Genomic DNA, 5,907 nt, shown 5'->3' on the forward strand with positions numbered 1-5,907 from the left:
ATGGTTATTGTGCTGGATTTGTACTGAGTTTAGCTTAGATAGGAAGGTCAAAAACCATTCACTGTTTGGGATACCCTATGTGATCAGGCTCTTTCATTAGGCGTATTTCAGGCTGAGGAATACATTTTAAACTTCATATTATGTACTTATTTGTTTTAAGTGCTATTGTAGTCGGCGGGGGGGGGGGGGGAGATAGATGGTGGTGTAGGGCAAAGACACAGTTCCAACAAATGAGGGCCCTGAAGAGCTTTTTCTCTAGACAGACATCTCTTGAAGGTCTGCCTGTTGAATAAACAGACCTAGCTCAGGGAGGGTTTTCTGGTGCTACAAAAGACTGCGGAAGAAATATATCTATGGCCATTTTTTTAATAGCATAAGAAGAACAAAAATACCTGTAGTGGTCTCAAGGTGAAAAGGAAATTGATCAAGTGTAAGAAAAAGACTAAGCTCCTTTCAAAGGATTTCAGCATCAAAGGTTGGTACAAAGAAGTTTCCACCTTCTAGTAACCAGAACACTTTATTAACCAGATTGGGCCATTCCTTGACATTTGTCTATTTTCAGACTTTGATCCCTGAGACAACTTCTAGCTGGCAAATTCTCCAAATATGATTACCTCCAATATATGAGCTCATTTCTCTGTACTTACTCCCAAATGGTGAACATCGATTTGCGACATTAATGAAGTAAGTACCGAACTATCCTTGTTCATGAGCTATTACCTCGGTATTGATTGTAGCCTTAATTGACAATTACTTGAGTGGGCTGGGCTATACTGAGCTTTTATTAATTTTCCATGGTGATACTCATTACTAAACTTCATTGCAATTGTGTAACAATGTACACTCCCCCCTGTAGCTCACTGAACTGGAACATTCCACTGGCCATTTCCCAAACCTCTTTATCCTGGAAAATAAAGAATTTTGCTATTGCTAAATTTGATATCAGGATTCTAGACCTCGATTCTACGGGGAGAGAATTGGCTGTGAAAATAAATAGAATTTGCTAAATTATTTTTTCTTCACTGTTATTTCAGAGAACATGTTGTATCCACGGACTTTATTCTATCCCTTGCTTCCTAGAGGGACAATGAACTCCATGCTACTGTAAAATTATATTCATTCTTCTTTCTCCCTTTTCTTTTTTTTTTTTTTTAAATTAAGGGTGTGGAGAAGGCAGCAAGGTAGAGGAGATTTTGTGGTTTTAGGGAAGAGGAGTTTGGGTTTCTAGGGGTGGTAAATCACAGGAAGGTATATAAAGAAGGGAAACTAATGGTACATAAGGTTATTTAATAAGGTTTATTTATGCAGACCCATCTCAATGCCATCTCTGTCTCCAGTGATAAGGGCTGTGCTCTCCTTCCTGGGATGGGAGGAGGAAGCAGAAAACCATCAGGAAGAAAAATTTATGCTCTGTTCTTAGGCAGATCAGTGGAGTGCAGAGAGCCCCCCTTGTGTCTGCCATCTCTCCATAGCCTTCAGCTTAAAATAATCCTTATTCCCAAGTGGCATATTAGGTGGGAGGTGTGGGGGGGCAATATTCTGATTCCCTTTAAAGGTAATTCAGAAATGTGACTTCTGATATCTGATTGAGCAGAGCAATGGTTTTAATGTGACATAAATTGATTAGAGTTGGAATTCACTTCATTATGAGCTAATGAATGGAGACATTCTTGTAGTTTTCTGGGAGAGTCAGTGCTGCAACAGAGAGGTTTGTCCGTAAAGGAACTGATGGATATTTGGTGTAGCTGTTCTAGAAACATAACCAGTGAATATCCACAAAGTTTTCCGGAAAAATACTGATTGGCATTCAACAAATTCAACTCTCAATTAATCGGACAAGTGCAGATTTTGTTTGTTTTGTTTTGTTGACCATTATCCACTCATGAGAAGTCAATGATAAGAAAACTAGCTCCTGTTGGAAAGGATGTTTTGAAAGAGAAAAATTAACATAGATGAGTTTACTTTGAGCACAATCATCTTTGCCTTGTATGAAAGGCTATGTAATGTAGTGGAAAATGCCCTCCACTAGGAATCAAAATTCTTATGGTTTCATGCTTCTGGACCTCATTATAATATGGCCTGTATAACCTCTGAGGCACTTTCTGTGCTCTTAAATGCCACAAACTTGATCTTGAGACATTGAGTTCTGGGAAGGTAAAATAATGGAAAGAGTACTGTACTGGAAGGCCAGAACATTGCTTTGAGCTGTTGTTTCCCCAGCCAGCTGTGTGACCTTGGAGAAGTCACTTCAGCTTCCTGTGCCTCACTTTTTTCCTCTGTACCATAGGGTGCTAGTGACCCAGGTCACATTCCTCTTCTCAGGTCCTTCAGTTCAACATGGTAAGCAATGGCTCCTGTTGTAGTTACTTGTTTTGGGGGGGGGTTGTTTTTGTTTTAAGTTTATTTATTTTCAGAGAGAGAGAAGGGAGGGTTAGGGGCAGAGAGAGAGGCAGAGAAAGAATCCCAAGCAGGCTTTGTGCTGTCAACAGAGCCTGATGCAAGACTCAATTTCACATGAGATCATGACCTGAGCTGAAATCAAGAGTTGAACACTTAACCAACTGAGCCATCCAGGTGCCCCATATTGTGGTTAGTTCTGTGCATTGACTTGGTGAGGCTATAGTGCCCAATAATTTAATCAAATGCAAATCCAGGTTTCATTGTGAAGATTATTTTGTGGATGTAGTTGACATCCACAGTCAGTTGACTTTAAGTAAAGGAGATTATGCTCAATAATGTGGGCAGGTCTTTTCCAATCCATTGGAAGTTAAGAACAAAACTGAGGTTTCTTGGAGAAGAAATGTTCTGCCTCAAGACTGCAGCTTTAATCCCTGCCTGAGTTTAGGTTTTTCCAGACTGTTCTGTGGATTTTGGACTTGCCAGCTCCCACAATCATCTGAGCCAATTTCTTAAAATAAATCTCTTAGCATACACACACACACACACACACACACACACATATATATATATATACACGTTTATTTTATTGGTTCTTTTCTCTGAGGAACACTGATACAGCTCTCCAGGTGAGACGATCAATTTGTGGCCATCAAAGGAAGATGCACTGATATTTCTTCTACTTACTACAGTAAGAGTAGGGATAGAAACATAGAGCACACGTTACCTCAGTGGCTATATTCAGCCCACAAACATTTTTTCTCTGGCCCACATAGTTTATTTCTTTTGAATTAGTTGACAACATTTAAACATGAGATATCACTTAAAGTGTGACTTTCTCTTTCTCTTAATTGGAGATCTAGCAACCTGAGGCCTGTATTCTTGCAAGAGAATAATCAGCTTGAACGAAGTCCTCAAACTGGGTCACCTCAAACTTGTCACCCTGGGGATACACAAAGGTTTTCCAAGGAGTATCAATTTTCAGACACTCAACTTCCATATGTTCCCATTTCTATAGCTGATCTGCTTGCAACCTGCTTGCCTCCTGAGCTGTCACATTTGTCCTTTCTCTCTCAGCTCCCCTTTCGGATCACCCTTCTCCCACCTCACAAAATGAGGTCAATATGGAAATAATGCTGCCCAGCTATAGCTTCCACACAGGACTTGCTTCCCATAGTGGGCTGAGTGGTGACCCCTAAAAGATATGTCCATCTGGAACCTCAGAATGTTAACTTATATGGAATAAAAGCTTTTGTAGATGTAATTAAGGTAAAGATCTTGAGACAAAATCATCCTGGATTACAGTAGATTATAAATCCAATGGCAGATGTCTTTATAAGAAGCTGAAAAGTAGAAAACAGCCAGAGATGCCGAGGGGAAGGCCATGTGAAGACAGAGGCAGAGATAAGAGTGATGCTACAAGCCAAGGGGCACTAAGGAACACCAGGAGCCAGCAGAACCTTCAAGACAGGAGGCATGGAACAAATTCTCCCCCTGAGCCTCCAGAAGGAACAAATTCTCCCCCAGAGCATCCAAAAGGAACCAGCCCTGCTGACATCTTAATTTTGGACTTCTGGCCTCCAGCACTGTGAAAGAATAAATTTGTTACTTCAAGCCACCACATTTGTGGTAATTGGTTATGGCAGACCTAGAAAACTAATATACTCCCCTCTGGGGGTAGCTCCTTCAAGGTTGGCCTCAGCTGCAGGGGGCCACCCTGACTGAAGTCACACCCTTTCCAGGACAGCCCCACATCTGACAATGAAGCATGTGGGGTACTTGTCACCAACACAAGTCTAATGGGCAGTGTTCACTTCAGCGCTGGCTGCTGGGAGTCTTCACCAATTTCCTCTCGTCCAGGCTTCCTTTCTCTTCCTTCTCTACACATGTGTTGATCCCTCATAAACATTCCGCTCCCCACATTCTGTCTCAGCATGTGACAGAGAACCCAACGTGTTATTGCAGAAGAAAATGCACACCTTTTACCATCTCAGGTCTTCCTACCATGAATTGCCTCCAGGTGTTAGGACTCTCTGGGTAACAATTGGACAGTTCAAAATATTGATGTTGATGTTGCTATAAAAGGTTCCTATCCCCATTTACTTATTTATATAAACCAGTTTTCTCAGCATTTGCATCCATAAACATCAAACTTAGAAAAAGGTTTGGTGCTGAGCCCCGTCTTATGCTAGCAGTAAGTAATATTCATCTGTGCATACATGAGCTAATTGGAAAAAATAAAACTGATCTATCTCATATAGGTATGATTTAAACAAAATTTTAATTTTATGTTTAATAATTATTCATTAAAAATTTACAAGTATATTTAGGTTATTTTAATCAATTTTTCCAGAAGAAAAGTACTTCTGCACTTATGGCCTTATGGTCAAAGGATATTAAGTTCCAATTTGTATTTTTACTTATGTTGCAGAGAAGTAGGGAAGTGTGATGAATAAAACACTTTATGGTTGAGTGTGGTGAATAAAACACATTACGGTTGAGTAAAATTTTGTGGGGGAGGAGTAATTAAAATACAAGTTCAAGGAAGAACACCTGGGGTGGCTCAGTCGGTTGAGCACCAATTCTTGATTTTGGCTCAGGTAGTGATCCGAGTCGTGGGACTGAGCCCCAGGTCGGGCTCTGCGCTGAGTGAGCCTGGAGGCTGCTTAAGATTCTGTCTCTCCCTCTGCCCCTCTCCCCTGCTCACACACTCACTCTCTCTAAAATTAAAAAAAAATAAAAATAAATGTTTAAATACAAGTTCAAGGAGAAAAAAGAAGTAAAATTTCTGTTTGTCAAATAAGAACTTGTTTGTGTATTCTTTTTATGGTTGATAGTGGTTATCAAATTGCTGTGGGGTCTAAATTGTATTGGAATGATGTAATTTTTTTATTTTAAAATATTACCATTTATAGTACATCACTAATTACCTCCCACCCCACTCTTTTTAAAGTAGGCTCCACACCCAGTGTGGAGCCCAACACAGGGCTTGAACTCACAACCCCGAGATTAAGACATGAGCCAAGATCAAGAGTCAGATGTTCAACCGACTGAGCCACCCAGGCACCCCATCCTTTTAATAACTATTAAGCCTACAATTACAAATTTTAGGTGTTTACTTAAAAATCTGATGAGGGTGGTACAGTTTTCCAAAAATCTGGGGACAGGTTCATGACTACCACTGATTTGCGCTGCCTGCGGACACCTGCAGGTATTTCAGTCTTTGACTCCTGCTTTGGCCAAACAGCAGAACAACTCTATGCTAAAGCCTGTGTTAATCCTCAAGTGCAGTTTCTGAGAGGATTATCCTCCCCAAATCTCTGAGGAACTAACGGCATATCTGCCAGGGAGGAAGGGGCTGATATACAGAGGAGGGGTAGCTTTTTCTAATTCTCGCAAAGGCTCTCTTTAAAGGCCAGGGCCACAGAGGAGAATGCTCTGATGGGCAACAGGGACTGACTTACAAATTCCCCCAAAGAAACTTAAGAGGAACTGCTCCTTCCACAGCCT

At 40.8% G+C, this 5,907-nt stretch overlaps 1 long non-coding RNA gene across 1 annotated transcript; it reads left to right on the forward strand.

The window, feature by feature from the left end:
- Positions 1 to 203: 203 nt before the first annotated feature.
- On the forward strand, positions 204 to 1,008 carry LOC109492864. The gene is made up of 2 exons (XR_002736638.2): positions 204 to 475; positions 563 to 1,008. It is a non-coding gene; the product is annotated as an uncharacterized LOC109492864 (long non-coding RNA).
- Positions 1,009 to 5,907: the final 4,899 nt, after the last annotated feature.

This window comes from Felis catus, chromosome D2 (genome assembly GCF_018350175.1).
Source record: "Felis catus isolate Fca126 chromosome D2, F.catus_Fca126_mat1.0, whole genome shotgun sequence".
Taxonomy (NCBI): Eukaryota; Metazoa; Chordata; class Mammalia; order Carnivora; family Felidae; genus Felis; species Felis catus.